This window comes from Camelina sativa, chromosome 15, assembly GCF_030686135.1.
Source record: "Camelina sativa cultivar CO46 ecotype springtype chromosome 15, ASM3068613v1".
Taxonomy (NCBI): Eukaryota; Viridiplantae; Streptophyta; class Magnoliopsida; order Brassicales; family Brassicaceae; genus Camelina; species Camelina sativa.
Window position 1 is genome coordinate 29,569,296 of NC_141894.1, and position 18,335 is coordinate 29,587,630.

The window sequence follows — 18,335 nt, forward strand, 5'->3', positions numbered from 1 at the left end:
ACACACAAGCATATGAGACTCCCAAGTCAACAAACAACAATAACACAATCAATACATCAAACCAGGAAAATAAGACTCGGCAGGTACTAGTGTCGACCGATGCTCAATCGGTGTCGACCGATGCTACAGAAACTGGTGCCGACCGATGCTGGAATGGTGCCGATCGATGCTACTCGAGACGGTGCCGATCGATGCTCCACAAAAGTGGTATCGATCGATGCCTCTTCTGCAGACACGATCTGCGCGAAACTCAGCGACGAACTCCGATTCCAATCAACACAGAATCGACTCCAAACACGTCTAACCATCTCAGAATTCACTAGAAATCACAAATACAATGTACCCAAGCAAGCAAACACCACAAATAACAAGGAATCACACAAAAACAAAGGAGATCTCATGCTTAGATCAACCATGGTCAAGCACTCACCTCAAGAACAGGAAGATTGAATTGAGAAACGTGGAAAACAACACCCCCAGAAGCTCCCCCTTCGTTTCCAGCAACAGCTAACACTTCTACTGCCTCAGATCTCTCCAAAATCTCCAAGAACAAGCCCAGAAAATCTCAAGAACGTTTTCTCTCTTTTCTCTCTTTCTTTCCACTCAACGGCGACCAAAGAGACTTTCTGAAACCCTTCATTCGTCTCAGACACTTAAAACACGAATTAGGGATTTCCTTGAACCAAACCGAACCAATCAGCAATTAAATCAAACCCGACCAAACCGGAAAAACATGGTATCGATCGATGCCACCAAGGGTGTCGATCAACACCCACACCAAATTTACAAAAATTGGTTTGCGGATGTTACAATTCTCCCCCACCAATAAGGATTTGTCCCCGAATCCCGCAATACCGTCCATCTGCCAAGGACCTCCGTACCACCGTCAGCACGGCCTGCACGTCCCTAGACCGGACTAAACACCGTCAGCCAAGGTTTCCCGTGCCACTGTCGCAACAGCCCGCACACCTCCGACTGACCCTCGAGGTCTCCCTCTAGCCAATATACTCGCATCATAAACACTATTTGCTCACAACTCAGTGCTTCCCCCATCCGTGGTCGCAACCAACGAATCATGCCGGCTCGCTATCAGGCCAACCACCTTAAGCTACGGTATCCAGGAAGTCACTCACAGACACTCCCCCCGCTCTCGGGTCGCAACCCTCGAGACATACCGGCTCACTGCCGAGCCTCGGCTCACAGCTACGGTATCCAGGGAGCCTCACATATCCCGCTCTTGGGTCGTCACCCTCAAGCGCGCTCTCGGATCGTCATCCGAAGCAACATACCACTCCCACTCTCTGGCCACAAAGTCCATCGAACTATCGGTATCACGTGAGTTGGGCCCGCACGGCCTTGAGCAAAACAAATACTGATGCCAATGAGTATCTCCCGGCTAGATCTACCTCAACATTTCCACAAAACTTTCCTTTTTAAAAAAAACTTTCTGATTCTGGAAACCTTCCTTTTGTGGAAACTTTCTATTTATGGAAACTTTCCAAAAAGAGAAATAGAAATCCGAGCTATTTCTCTTTTCCCATGACAACAACAGTCAAACATAAAGAAAAATACTCATCTTATTAATCTCAAAAATGTCATAATCGTTACAATCTCAACGAAATTACATTAGAAAAAGCAAAAATACAACAACCAGAGCCAACAACCCGCATCCCGAGCACCACCTCATCTTGATACTTAGTCGCATAACCAACCACCCCTAAGCGACCAAATATCAAGAGAGATGGGCTGGAATACTCCGTACCCGCTCCAGCCACGGACTATAACCCAGACCCGGCTAGACAAGCTCAAGTCGCGGTCTGCTTCTCAAACCACTTCTTAAACCTTGCCTTCATCCTCGCCTTGGGCTCCCAAGTCTGCTCCTTTACTCCGTCACAGTCCCACAGGACTCTCATCAAAGGAATCTTCTTCTTCCGAAGTTCCTTGACTCTCCTCTCGAGCACCCTCACTGGTCTCGCCTCTAAAGTCATGTTAGGCTGAAGATCCTCAGGAATCTTAGCCAACAACTGATCACCCTCGTGAAGACACTTCCTCAGCATCGACACATGAAATACCTTGTGGAACGCACGCATAACCTCAGGCAACTCCAACCGGTATGCCACTGGTCCCACCCGCTCAACCACTCTGAACGGACCCATGTACCTCGGACTCAACTTAGTCTCTGTCAATGACCTGTTCGGACCCCGCAACATGGCCATCTTGAGGTACACTCTATCACCAACCTGAAACTCAAGATCCTTTCTCCTCTTATCAGCATAGCTCTTCTGCCGATCCTGAGCCTCCTTCATGTTCAGCCTCAAAACCCGAATCTTCTCCGAGGTCTCCTGAACAAAATCTGCACCAAATATGCTCCTCTCCCCCACCTGAGTCCAACATAATGGTGTACGACACGGCCTCCCATACAGGGCCTCATAAGGAGCCATCCCAATACTAGCCTGGTAGCTGTTGTTATAAGCAAACTCCACCAAGCTCAAGTGATCTGCCCAATGACCACCCCAATCCAGCACACACATCCTCAATAAATCCTCCAAAATCTGGATCGTCCTCTCTGACTGACCGTCAGTCCGAGGATGATAGGCTGTACTCATATGCACCTTCGTGCCCATCTCCGCCTGAAATGCCTTCCAGAACACCGAGGTGAACTTGGAATCTCTATCAGACACAATACTAGCAGGCACACCGTGCAATCTGACTATCTCCCTCACGTACTTCTTGGCCAAAACCGCTGCTCCATCAGTTTTCTTGATGGCCAAAAAATGCGCAGACTTAGTCAAACGGTCCACAATGACCCAAATAGCATCAAACGTCCTCGACACAGGCAAACCTACCACGAAGTCCATCGTGATCAAATCCCACTTCCACTCTGGAATGGGTAAACTCTGTAATAAACCACCAGGAACCTGATGCTCCGCCTTCACCAGCTGGCAAGTATCACACTTCGCCACCCAGTCAGCTACGTCCTTCTTCATCCCGACCCAGTGATAATACCGCTTGAGGTCACGGTACATCTTGGTCGCTCCTGGATGAATAGAGAACTTGCTCGAATGAGCCTCTCTCAGTATCTCCTGCCTCAAATCCTCACCCTTGGGCACACAGATACGACCATGCCCAAGGATAGTACCATTAGCAGAAACCTGATACTCTGCACCCGCAGCCTTAGAGGCATTCACCAGCCCCTCATCGCTCTCCTGACCTAACCTCACTCTGCTCAACAAATCTGCTCTATCAGCTGCCTCCAAACCCAAAGGTTCCTGTGAGATAGCACACAAACTCAATGCACTAATCTCACCTACCAACACCTCCATATCCTGCTCCTGAGCCGAAGCCACCCGCTTCCGACTCAAGGCATCTGCAACCAGATTAGCTTTACCAGGATGGTAAGCTATGTCCAAATCATAATCCGCTACTAACTCCATCCAACGCCTCTGCCTCAAATTCAGCTCAGGCTGAGTAAAAATGTACTTCAGACTCTTGTGATCTGTAAATACCTGTACCTTCCCACCATACAGATAGGATCTCCAAATCTTAAGAGCAAAGATCACTGCTGCCATCTCCAAATCATGAGTAGGATAATTAGCTTCATGCTTCCGCAACTGCCGCGAAGCATAGGCTATAACCTTCCCCTGCTGCATAAGTACACAACCCAACCCCACTCTAGAAGCATCTGTATACACAACATAAGGCTCGTCCTGCTCAGGCAGTGCTAACACCGGCGTGGTAGTCAACATCTGCTTGAGACTTGCAAAACTTGCCTCACACTCTTGTGACCACACAAACGGGACATCCTTCCCTGTAAGCTTAGTCATCGGCTGCGCCATACTCGCAAAACCCCGAACAAACCTCCTGTAGTAACCTGCTAACCCCAGGAAACTCCGAATCTCAGTGGCACTCTGCGGCCTCGGCCACTCCCTGATGGACTGAATCTTCTCTGGATCCACTGAAACTCCCTCAGCTGAAACAATATGACCCAAGAACCCCATCTCACGCTGCCAGAAACTGCACTTACTCAGCTTAGCAAACAACTTCTGCTCCCGCAGCTTCTCCAACACTGCTCTCAAATGTACTGCATGCTCCTCAGGACTCTTAGAATATACCGGGATGTCGTCGATGAAAATGATGACTGACACGTCCAGAAACTCCTGGAACACGCTGTTCATCAATATCATAAACACAGCTGGCGCGTTTGTCAACCCAAACGGCATCACCACAAACTCGTAGTGCCCATATCTCGTCCTGAAGGCTGTCTTCCTCACATCTGCCTCATGTATAGGAATCTGATGATAACCTGAAGCCAAGTCGATCTTAGAGAACCAAGTAGCACCCCTCAACTGATCCAACAGCTCATCAATCCTCGGGAGAGGGTACTTGTTCTTCACAGTAACTCGGTTCAAACTCCGATAGTCAATACACAATCGAAAACTCCCATCCTTCTTCTTAACAAACAACACCGGAGCTCCCCACGGTGAACAACTAGGACGGATAAAACCTTTGCCCAACAAATCCTCCAGCTGCTTCTTCAGCTCTGCCATCTCTGCTGGAGCCATCCTGTAAGGAGCCTTGGATAACGGCATCGTCCCCGGTTCCAGCTCAATAGTAAAAGGATCCGACCGAGATGGTGGTAATCCCTGCAATGACTGGAACACATCCTCAAAGTCCTCCACAACCGGAATACCGCTAACCGTAGACTTCCCCACTGACTCTGGCATAGATATAGTAACCAGATAGGCCTCACGGCCCTTCTCGATCATCTTCCCTGCCTGAACAGCTGAGATCACGAGACTCCCCGAAGTCGGTCTAATACCCTGAAAAACCAACTTCCCTCCTGGACGCTCAAACTCCACTCTACCCCGATAGCAATCCAAATGCACCTTATACCGATGCAACCAATCCATACCAAGAATAACGTCATACAACTCCACTGGACTGATAAGCAAATCCGCTGGCCACGACTCTCCTGCGATCTGAATATCAACTCCTCCAGCTCGTCCAATAACCCTCAGGAACTTGCCTCCAGCAACTCTGACAACTCCTGAACGCTCTCCAGAATCCCCTCTGATCCCCGCAATCTCGGCACACTCCGGAGTAATGAAGCTATGAGAAGCTCCATAATCAAACATAACATGGGACTTAAACCCGCCCACCAACAAGGTCCCTACACAAACCTCATTTGTTGAGAACCTAACACTTGACCACAAACAAAAACAAATATAATCTGAACTATTGGATTGACTAAGTTCGAATCTCAGAAGTTATACCTGTGATCGCTCCTGCACTAGTGCCACCGGGCTCCTGAGTTGAGTACACCTGTGACGTCGGCTCGATCCAACCCACCGGCTGCACACCCTGCTGCACCCCTGGCTGAGCTCCAGCCTGCAACACTACTACTGCCCTCTGCTGCAACTTGGGACAACGAGGCTTGATGTGCCCCGTCTCTCTACAGTAGTAACACACTCGAGTATCTATCCGCGGCTCTGTCACCGCCCGCTGCTCTGTCACTGCCCGCTGCTCACCCCTCTGTGGACAGCTAGTCACCTTGTGGTCCCTGCTACCACACCCAAAGCATTTCGCACCCCCGTGCCTCGATCTCTGCATAACATCAAACTTCCTCTTCTGCCCCTGCGCAGGCTTGCCGCCCTTGCTAGGAACAGAAAGCGGCTGAGACTGCTGTGGCTGCACCGAAGAACTGACCACAACCACCTGTGACCTCAAGTCATCCTCTATCCCAGCTGCAACCTCAACCAACTCTGCTCTCGTAGCATAGCTCCTCACTCTGCACCGAGTCCTCAAATCATCCCGCAGAGCCAACAAAAACCTCCGCACCTGAGCCGACTCTGGCTCCCATGCCCTGCCTGCATACCCCACAAGCTGACTGAACTCTGCATCCAGCTCCCGCACTGTACGGTCCCCCTGAGTCAAACCCAAGAACCGTGCCTCCATACGATCAAGAGCCTCCTGAGGAAAATACTTGGAGTTAAACTCCCCCACAAAATCTCCCCAAGACATACCCCGCTGCACTCTCCGTGCTGTCACCGACCTCCACCACACACGAGCATCTCCTGACAAGTAAAACACTGCCAGATCCACCCTGTACCGGTCGGGACACCTAAGCGAAAGGAAAATATCCTCCATCCGCTCTCTCCACTCATCCGCTACACTCGGATCGGTACTTCCTGAGAAATACCCTGCTCCCACATGCCGTAGCTGCTCCATCATCCGCACATACTGAGCATCCACTACCTCGGCCCCCGGCTGCACACCTGCCTGCAAACCCGCCACAGGCTGCACCGCTGGAACCTGCCCACCACCCACTGGCGGCACTACCGGATCCTGCGCACCAACCACTGGCGGCACTACTGGATCCTGCCCACCAACCACTGGCGGCACAACTGCTGGAAGTCGCTGCAAAACCAGAGCTAGCAAGTCCATCAAGACATCCTCCCTGCCTGGAGCACCTCCCGCTGCAACCCCCACACCCGGGGCAACACCGTGACCGACACCGGGCCTATCCGCCCTGCCGTCACCCAAACCAGCCTGGTCTCCAGACACACTAGGATGAACCTGGGACTCCGCCACCTCCTCACTGGCCATGCTCTAGGTCACACTCACACTGGCCTCAGGAACCTGACCTCGTCCCCGACCCCGACCACGACCACGCCCACGACCACGACCGCGACCAACAGCATCCTCACCCCTAACCATCTGTATCATCCAAGAACAGAAGGCTAAGCAAACAATAGTTCCAATACACAAAAACATAACTTACCGTGGAATCACAAAACAGGCTCGAAGAGGATGTTCTAGGACTTCATGCCACACTCAATTGACCGACTCACACAATCAATCATAGCATGGAATCCTAAACATCAACAGCAAAAGCACAATGAACCCTAGACCTAGAACCGTAAGGGCTCTGATACCAAAATGAAACAACCCTTCCCGTTTTTATTTTATACCTTAATTTACTAGTGGTCCCATACCCACTAACATCCTAACAACAATCAATAACCGCGGATGACCAAATAAAACAATTCCATTAATCCAATAAAATTCCAACATAAATAATCTAATAACCAATAACACCATAATCCAAACAAGGAAATAACCAAAAGCTAACATCCTACAATGTTCCAATGACTTAATCTAGCAACCTAACAACAGCTAGACCACAATCAATCAAGCCTCTAGAACATCCCTTCATCATCGCCTTGATTCCACGATCACACTTTGCCTTTACCTGCACATCACAAACAACAATTGAGATGCGTAAGTATTATCATAAATACTTAGTGAGGCCGTCCTCCCATCTACTGGGTTATACACACAAGCATATGAGACTCCCAAGTCAACAAACAACAATAACACAATCAATACATCAAACCAGGAAAATAAGACTCGGCAGGTATTAGTGTCGACCGATGCTCAATCGGTGTCGACCGATGCTACAGAAACTGGTGCCGACCGATGCTGGAATGGTGCCGATCGATGCTACTCGAGACGGTGCCGATCGATGCTCCACAAAAGTGGTATCGATCGATGCCTCTTCTGCAGACACGATCTGTGCGAAACTCAGCGACGAACTCCGATTCCAATCAACACAGAATCGACTCCAAACACGTCTAACTTTCTCGGAATTCACTAGAAATCACAAATACAATGTACCCAAGCAAGCAAACACCACAAATAACAAGGAATCACACAAAAACAAAGGAGATCTCATGCTTAGATCAACCATGGTCAAGCACTCACCTTAAGAACAGGAAGATTGAATTAAGAAACGTGGAAAACAACACCCCCAGAAGCTCCCCCTTCATTTCCAGCAACAGCTAACACTTCTACTGCCTCAGATTTCTCCAAAATCTCCAAGAACAAGCCCAGAAAATCTCAAGAACGTTTTCTCTCTTTTCTCTCTTTCTTTCCACTCAACGGCGACCAAAGAGACTTTCTGAAACCCTTCATTCGTCTCAGACACTTAAAACACGAATTAGGGATTTCCTTGAACCAAACCGAACCAATCAGCAATTAAATCAAACCCGACCAAACCGGAAAAACATGGTGTCGATCGATGCCACCAAGGGTGTCGATCGACACCCACACCAAATTTACAAAAATTGGTTCGCGGATGTTACATTTATTTACAAAACAATCACAATTTAACATACAAATACAATATAAGTTATAAATAATAATAAATTATAGACCCGTGGTGTACCACGGGTTAAAATCTAGTAAATAATAAAAAGCTCAACGAAAATCAAAATTGATGTGATGAAAATTTGCAATGCACAAAAGATAAATATTATCATAAGTATATTTGGGATTACAAAACATGGTCCAAAAGGAAACACAAACACTAGACAAAAACTCCAAATAAAAGTAAAGAGAAACAACCAACTCAATCTATTCTGCACTTGCTGTTTCAAGTTTGATTTGTATGAAGCTTAACATTTAAACCTAAAAACAAAGTAAATAAGACACAAAACAACCCTAATCAGACTTGGCGGCCGAAGCAGCAGCTTGAGGTCTAAGACGACCAGTCCTCCTAGCAGCAATAAGACCAACCTTCTGTCGACGAGGTGCAATCACGCCTAACTGTAGTGGCGTGACCAATCACCAATGTGTTGATGGTTACCTCCTCCATAAGGAGGTTCATATCCACACCATGCACGAACCTTAAGACATGAGTTTCTCTCCACCCGGTGCTTGTAGTACGCATTACTTTCACCGAAACTCGGAAAGTCACGGATTTTGGTGATAATTAAGGACTGGTTTTGGAAATGGGTCTCGATCGAGAACCTAGTTGATTAAGCCAGTCAATAGTGATCACTACATGGCTCTACCTCCACTGGCATTCCTTGAACGGCAGCGGTTTGGGGTGACATTTAGTCAATTTAGTTAATACTTAACCTTTTGAAAATATGACGAAATACGCAGTTTAATATTATGGTTCGTTAAAAAATCTGAAAGTTAAAAAATACATATTTCCTATAAAACCATATGAAGTGCATCAAATTTTTAAAATACGATTAAAAACATGTTTTTTATATTCCCTTTAGTTTAAGATATATTGCTAGGTTTAGTTATAATTTTTAATCCTTGTAATAAAAAGCTAGATAGAAAATAAAAAATCAATTTGTTTTTTATATATAAGATCTTTAAAGTACATATTTGAATTAAATTAAAAAAATAGTGGTTTTATATCATTATTTGTTGAATCACAAACTGAATATAATGATTATTATTCTAAAATATATGTATTACAATTTTTTTGGATGTAAGTGACAGGTAAAAAAAATTGATTTGATAATTATAATACAAAAATTTCCTTCATGATAACATTTCACATTTTAAGAATGAAATAAATATACATGAATTTTTAAGAACTAATAAAACATCTAAAGTAAAGAATTAAGATGTTTTCTTTAGCTTGATTCCTTTATTATGAGATAATTATAACCAAAATATTATTATGGTCATCAAAAATTTATTATACATATTAGAATACATATGTATTTTAAATCAAAATAATATAAAAAAACAAAGAAGAAAAGAAGAAGTACACAAAACAAAGAAACAATGTAAAATATCTAGTAAACAAAAAATATAATCAAACTCATATTTGGGCTTTCAACCTATGCAAAAACAAAGAAAATATTTAGGATTTGGGATATGGTGGAGAAAGATGTGAGAATGATCATTTATAGGATAAAAAGTGATGGGATTAAATTAGAAGAGTTACAATTATAATTAATAGTGTGTTTAAATGAAAATGGTTGTCAAAAAAAAAAATGAAAATGAATGAAAGATAAAAAGTCAATTCACAATTTATGTAATTTCAGTTACAGTTTCGTAGTAAATAATGAATTTAAAGTATGCATTAATTTATGGGGGGTGTATTGAAATAATGATTTTGGAGGACTTAATGGGATTTATGAAATTTGGAATTTTGATAGATTTTAAGGAAGTTGATATGATTTATGATAAAATTCTTTCAAATCCCACCTAAAACCATGAGATTTGGATTTCTGTATTTTTAACTAAACAAATCCTCTCAAATCCTCCAGAATCCTTAAAATTTATTAAAATCCAAATCCACAAACTGTTTTGAATAACAGTGGATTTTAAAGTAGATTTTTGAATCATTAGTTGAATAACAGTTAATTTCAGGAGACTTTTTAAAATCCTTGATTGAATAACATAGGATTTGTAACTTTTACACAAATCACTTAAAATGTCAAGTTGAATACACCCCCCTATATAATTAAATGTGTTGTTTAATTTAAAATTAATATTAAATTTTAAAAAATGAAATATCAAATAGACCAATAAGAAGAGAGTGAAACATTTTAAATATGAGAACATGAGGCTTAATGGGTTATAGTGAGATATGTGTCTTTTACTTATATAGAGATACTGAAATTGATGTATCAAAGATAACTATTTGAGAGTTACAAAGGTGCAATTCAACGCATATTAATATATTTTTAACATGTTTTATTATATTAAACTAAATTTATTGAGAACACTACTATGATATTATTATGGGAGTTACAAACAAATTTTTATACTTTTCCAACTTCTAAAATTAAAACCCATTTAATTAAAAGTGAGTGTTGGTGGGTCCATAATTTGATTCAAAGTATAATATGTTACACATTGATAACAAGGATAAATATGAATAGATTAGAAGGATAAGAAATATTAAAGAAATATTTTATTTTTATATAAATAAAATAAAAATTGGAAACAATGATAAATATATATAATACTTTCTAAATTAAAATATAGAATCAAACTCTTACAACATATATGAGATATAATAACATTTGATATTGGTGGGAGAGGAGGAGAGAATGATTTACTTAGAAAGATAAGAAATATAAAAGAAATATTTTATTTTTATATAAATAAAATAAAAATTGAAAACAATGATAAATATATATAATACTTTCTAAATTAAAATATAGAATCAAGCTCTTACATATGAGATATAATAACATTTGATATTGGTGGGAGAGGAGGAGAGAATAATTGACTTATAAGATGATAATTCAAATTAGATAACGGGATGAATCTTTAAAAATAAGAACAATGTAAAATCTATATCATGTAGTCTCTTTTTTTTTTTGATCAAAATATATCATGTAGTCTCTAAAATTAAAATTTAGCATTAAAATTTTACAATGATATTTCATTTGGTTTTTTGTAACACATACAACGAAAAAAAAATCGAAAAAAACAAAAAAAAACAAAAAATGATTTGAGGTATTGTGGAAGAGAATGAGAGAAGTGGAAGAGAATGAGAGATTATGAAAATGAGAAAATAAAATAATGCCAATATGAGAGAATGAGAGAATGAGAGAAAGAGAGAATGCTTATTTATATAATAAGAATATGTAAGTTACAATTAGAATTATGGAAATTATAATTATAATTTATTGTGTTTGAATAAAGTTGAGTAGTGGAATATGATTAATGCATAATTTATTTTATTTCAGTTATAATTTTATTTTAATGTGTGAGTGAAATGTTTTGTATTAATTAGGTCTTAAATATTATTTAAAGCAATTAAACAATTAGAAAAAAATAAAAATTAAAATTAAAAAATTAGAAAATATTAAATGAAAATCAACCAATAAGGAGAGAGTGAAACCTTACTTTTATATATATGATTCGGATAGAGAACAATTAATAATCAAAACTTGTGATGAAAATTTGCAATGTATACTATATAAGAATTTCGTAGAGATAGAAGACAAAGATTATCATAGAAAAATCGTTAGCATTTGAGAACAAAGTTCAAAAGGAAACCACATACAATAAAACAAAACTTGAAATTAAAGAAAACGAGAAACAAACTTTATGTTTTTTTCACTCTAGTCGACCTTGGCGGCTGAAGTAGCAGCTTGACCTCTCCTCCTAGCAGCAATAAGACCAACCTTCTGTCCGAACCTACATCTGCAACTGATTTTGTGACATGTGGTCTGGAGCACTGTTCTTAATTATGCTTACGAGCCCAAAGAAATTAAACTGAAAGACATATGGACTCATGGGGAGGAGTAAATAAGTTGAGTTCTCTGTGGCAAGAGCCGTATTGTGCGATTGATGATAGTGTGTTATCAGTTATCCAAGACGCATTGGAAACCCTTGAAGAGTTTTTACAGGTTTTTCGTGCTTCGCAAGGAGTCTAAAATGGTGAATTTTGGCACTGATCAGAGTCGGTTTAGTAAGTATACATTTGATGGGAGGATTTTGGTTCGTAGAGATTGCGTTGGACATAAAGGAAGGAGGTGAAACTTAAGGGGGAGGGGGGGGGGGGGGAGGGGGGGATGTTGAATAGGTCACGGTTGTGCTTACACCACCCTTAAAAGTCGTCGTCCGTTGAGCTTTGTCCAACTGTTACGGTTTGCATGTTTGCTTCTGTGATTAGTATGCTTTAGTATATGTACTTTTGATGAAGATTTTCAGATTTTTAGACCTTTAGGCTCAATACTTAGAATTTTATGAACTTGCCGGTTGCAGCTGAAGGATCTAAAGCTTGTTGGTCTGATAAAAAAATATGAAGCAGGAGCGGCTACGAAGCTGTTAAGATTAACTCCTCCTTTGTGACAATGTGAAGTTGCGTTTTGTATTTGAGAAAAAAAAAACTCTTACAGCATTAGCCTTGCAAATAATACTTAAGCTGTTTAAAATATAGGCCATTTAATTAGGCTTAATAGTTCATAGTTTATACAATATATGATGGATTAATTAGCTTTACTAAACTTGTTGAAATGCATTTTCTAGGTGGCCATGTTTGAGTGCTTTGAGCATATTGTTGATCTGGGAGGATACATTGGTTAAGAAGCTGTTTATTTATCTGACGCCTTAAGACTAACTACTAATCCTACTCAACCTTTGCTGCAGAATGTGAAGTTGCATTATTTAGTGTTTATACGAAACATAAACGCCATTCGTGTGAGGAAGACAAAAACATGCGATTCAATTGAGCATGTCATATGGTGATGCTCTGTTCCTAGTTTGTAATAATAACAGTAATTAAAATTAAGAATGAACTTTTTGTCCAACGAAACAATTTTATAATCATGAATTTAACTCGTTTTCATATTTAATTGATTGCTACCACCTATGTTTTCTTGTTTTTTTATTCAATGTTTTCTTATTCTTCATATTTTTTCTTGTCATTTTTGTTGTCAAATTTTGTGGTAATTATCATCGTTACTTTTACCTTCTAGTTCTTCGTTATACTCTTTTTCTTCTTTTTCCTCGTCACCGTATTCACATTCTTCCACTGAAAAACCTTTTTTTAGACTACCACACAACTTGTTAAACCATTTAACTCCCAGAACAAAATCATTTCTTTTCTCATAAAATTTGTGAAATTCAAGAAGACCAGCATAGTCAACACATGCACCCAATTGTTGATAATTTCATGCATATACTTATTTGGTTTTAGATCCACATGTTTAGAAACTTCTCAAACCAAAATCCTTACTTGGTTTATAATATTTTAAAAATATAATAAAATATACTAATAATTATTTATTTAATATGAATCATATGATATATAGAAATATGAATACACTATAAGAACATCTATATACTTATTTAAGCAACCCTATAAACAAATAACCTTACTTTATGTAAGATATTACAAAAAATACCACTGTATTTTTAATACAAAATATAATAACAGAATCTTAATATTAATTTGTTGTAACCAGAAAATAATTACCCAAAAAATAGCAATTATTAATTTATTAGATTAGAAATCATTAATAAAATAATTTCAAAATTATTTAATAAAATAATTTCGAAATTATGTAATAAAATAATTAAACAGATTCTATTTACTGTTTCAGAAATCTTAGGAAACAATAACAAACTATTTAGAAAAATTATAAATTTTAAATTTATTTATAAGACTAAGTTTAAACATTTACATATCGAAATCATTTAATAATAACAAATATATATTAAAATTAGGATACAACATTGTTTATATTTTTAAAATATATCTATATACTTATTTAAGCTATGTTGTTAAAAATTTAATCAGTTTTAATGTGACATATTATGAAAATGCTATAATATTTTAATTATTCTAATAACTAACAAAATAAAAGTTTAGATTTGTTTACAAAATAATAAAACTCTATTTAATATTTCATAAATCTTCGGAAATAATAACAAACTATTTAATTGACTAAAACTTAATTGTTTATACACAATATTCACTATATAAACAATACTAAGTGTATAATGTTGATAATATACATAACCTAATTGTAATTTTCACCTATAAAACTAATATATAATATGTTATACCAATCACATCAATTTGTAATACCAAATCACGGGTCAATACATATTTTGTTGGGTTTTTTAGCTTTACTGAAACGAATTTGATATTGCACCAAACCAAAATAGTAGTACCAACTACGGGTCAAAATCAGAGTATGACCTTAAGTAATTAAATATATGATTTTATAAAATGTATAGAATTAATAAATTTTCTACTATTATTTTGTAACAAACAAATCCAAATTTACATAGATATTTCGTCACACTGGTAACATTATTCTACAAAATATTAACGTGTATTTATGAGTAGGGTAATAAAACGGGTAATGAGACGGGTAATGGGACGCTCAAAAATTAAATTAATATCCGATATTCGATCATTATTCACGGATAATATAATTATTATACCTTTCACTCGACTCTAAGGTTGCGGGTACCTTTTTTCGGGACGGATACAAACCGAAAAACGGGTCCAATACGGGTATTGATAGTAGTTCCAGGCCTACCTATTAGTAGATTAATATGAATCAAAACTCACCATATAGTACTATATTATATAACATGTCAATAAATGATACTACATAAATATAATATAAACAAATAACAAAATAATATAAAAATTTCCCCGCGCTACCAGCGCGGGCCATTATCTAGTATTAATTATAAATAAATAATATCAATTATATTATATCATCAAATAATATCAAGCATATCATATTATCAAATAACCGTAACTGTATATAACCGTAACCGCTTGAACTGGAACCGTCTTTTTTAAGCGTAACCGTTTAGCCGTTTATTCAACGATTATGGTTAAGATTAAACAAAATTTCTAACCATAACTGATGGTTAATAAACTGTAACCGTGACAACCGTAACCCTGGTCATGCCTATGTATAGCTTATAAAATATGTGTTTGTCGTCCATCTTTCTTATTTAAACCCCAAAACTTGACTCAAACATCAAATCAAGGTCTTATGATGTCAATCATCCTTCCTTAGACCCAAAAATAAAAAAATTAATGAAAGAATATCAACTCATCTATAAAATCATACACAAAAATATGTTTTACAGCTCATAAGAAATAAAAAGCACAAACGTAGATAAATAAGATAATTTATGTTTTTTTTTTCAACCAAACATTAATTAAATTAAAAGATAACTCCAAGATTGATTGCCCAAACCGGAGGAAAAGAGTTTACAAAAGAAGTTTCAGTTAATAAAGAACATGAAGAACGGGCTAGACAATCTGCCCTGATGTTGAGCTCTCGAGTGATCCTGGTCAGGGAGAAGGAAGGAAAGCATGATCTGAGCAAAAATAACTCCTCCAACAGATTCGAAAAAGCTGGCCAATCATCTGGCGTCTGCACCATCGCCACCAATTCTACACAATCTGTCTCAAAACTCTGGCAGACAACTCCAGCCGCCAATAATGACTCCATAGCCCACATCAAAGCTTGTAACTCTTCATGTAAGGAAGTAGGACCTCGCCTCTGACTCAGTGCTCCCAGAAGAAGCATCGAATTTTCATCACTACAATACCACAACGCCAGACCTTGTAGAGGATCTGAACCATTCCATGAACCATCAATCTGACATCGAGGAAACGCCCCCTATCCTCCTACAGGGGCGTAGTATGCGAATAACTGTTCGAGTAAGATTTGGCCTCTTCCCATAGTAGTTTATCATTAGTCGCCTGAAGTAAAATCTCCATCGGTTCGGCCTCTAACCCCTGAAAAACTTTTTTGTTTCTGTCTTTCCATAGTGACCAGAGTATCCAGGGGAGAAGAAGAGCTACATCAGGATCCCCCGACTGAGAAGCTGCCCGCCAGAAAATAAATCCAGATTTGCAAAGATTGAAGCATATGGAAAGCCATCTGGAACTAACAAAACCGGTGAACACCACCAAACATCGCGCGAGCGAGGGCACTCAATAAGAGCATGATTAATAGTTTCTGTTGTAGACTCACACCGTTTGCATAGAGTATCACACCGGACACCCCTATACGCAAGCCGTTCTAACACTGGGAGAGAGCCCGAAGCAATCTGCCAGAAAAAATGTTGGACCTTCGGGGTAACATCGAGTTTCCACGACTGGGCTCTAAGGGCCGTACAAGTCGGCCCGTATTCGACTTCCGTCATTAATTCTCTGGCTAGCCGATATCCTGATTTAACCGTATACTTCCCTGACTTGGTAAAATGCCAAACTAATTGATCTGGTTGCTGGACTTTACTGACCGTCATATTCTGAATAATCGGTATATCCCCCGGATCCAGAAACTCCTCCAGAGTAGGCAAGTGCCAATCCTTCATAAGAGGATTAATTAAATGGTTCACCATCAAACTCGGTAACCAGAGTCTTCCCCGACCAGTTGCTAGACGTGGACGAATATCCGGTATCCATGGATCTCGCCAAACCGAAATAGAACAACCCGAACCTACCTCCCACCACACTCCATATTCTACCAATTCTTTAGTCGAAAAAATACTCCTCCAAGCAAACGAGGGATTCTATGGTTTTTTGGCCATTAGCGGGTGTTTATTTCTAAAATATCGACCTTTCAACACCCGAGCCATTAAGAACATCAGATGTTGGATTAACCGCCAATACTGTTTCACAAGCATGGCATCATTAAATTGTTCCAGGACTCTGAAACCTAGACCCCTTCACACTTATCCTTACATAATTTATCCCAGGCCACCCAATGTAGACCACGAGCCCTATCATTGGATTTCCACCAAAAAGTGGAAATAGCACTCGTTAATTTAGATGTCAACTCTTGCGGCAATTTATAGCAGGACATCACATGGGTAGGCAGTGCCAAAGCCACTGATTTAATCATAATCTCCTTACCACCTTTCGATAAAAGCTTTGCATTGCAACCATTGACTCGGTCATCCAACCGATCCTTGACATATCCAAAAACCTTCGTTTTTGAAACTTGGAGGCTTTCAGGAATGCCCAAATAAGAGCCCATACCTCCCTCTTTAGAAATACCAATGACTGATTTCAACTGGTCCCTTATCTCAGAAGGAACCTTCTTGCCAAACATTATAGAAGATTTCTCTAAATTAACCTCTTACCCTGAGGCTTTGCCATAATTTCTGATAATTTCCAAGACCGTCTGACATTCAGTCGCCTCTGCTTTACAGAAAAACAGACTGTCATCAGCAAACAACAAATGCGAAATGGTAGGACTATCGCGAGCGATTGAGATACCCGTTACTTTCTTCTCTCGTTCTGCCTTTTTAATATTCGCTATCAGAACCTGCGTGCAATGTATAAACAAATACGGTGACAACGGATCCCCCTGACGTAGACCTCTCTGTGGATTAATAAAACCCCGGGGTTAACCATTGAGAAGGACTTGATATGACACCGAAGAGACACACCACATGATCCAGGAAATCCATTTCCTATCAAACCCTAACTTTACCATAACCGCTTCTAGAAAATCCCATTCCACAAGATCATAAGCCTTACTCATATCCGTTTTGAAGGCTAGAAACTCCGACTTACACCTTCGATTAGTATTTAACCCATGAAACATTTCCTGCGCAACCAAAATATTATCTGTAATTACCAACCCGAAACAAAAGCCAACTGAGTTTCGGAAACCAGGGATGGGAGGAACCGTTTTAACCAAAAACACAGAACCTTAGAAATAATTTTATAGCTCACATTACAAAGGCTTATCGGCCTAAACTCCGCCATCCGCTGTGGCCGATCGACTTTAGGAATAAGACAAATATTCGTCTCATTTAAATGTGGGTCAAAACTACATGATCGGAAAAATTCTCTAACCAGAGCCACTAAATCCCCTTTTAAGGAAGACCAAAAGCATTGAAAAAACAAAGCCGTCATGCCGTCAGGTCCTAGAGTTTTCTCTGGATGCATAGCAAACAGGGCTTTCCGAACTTCCGCTTCAGAAATATCCCGAATTAAATCTCTGTTCATAGCATCCGAAATTAAAGGGGTAATCTCCTTTAACATCTCTGAAACACCTCGGACATCC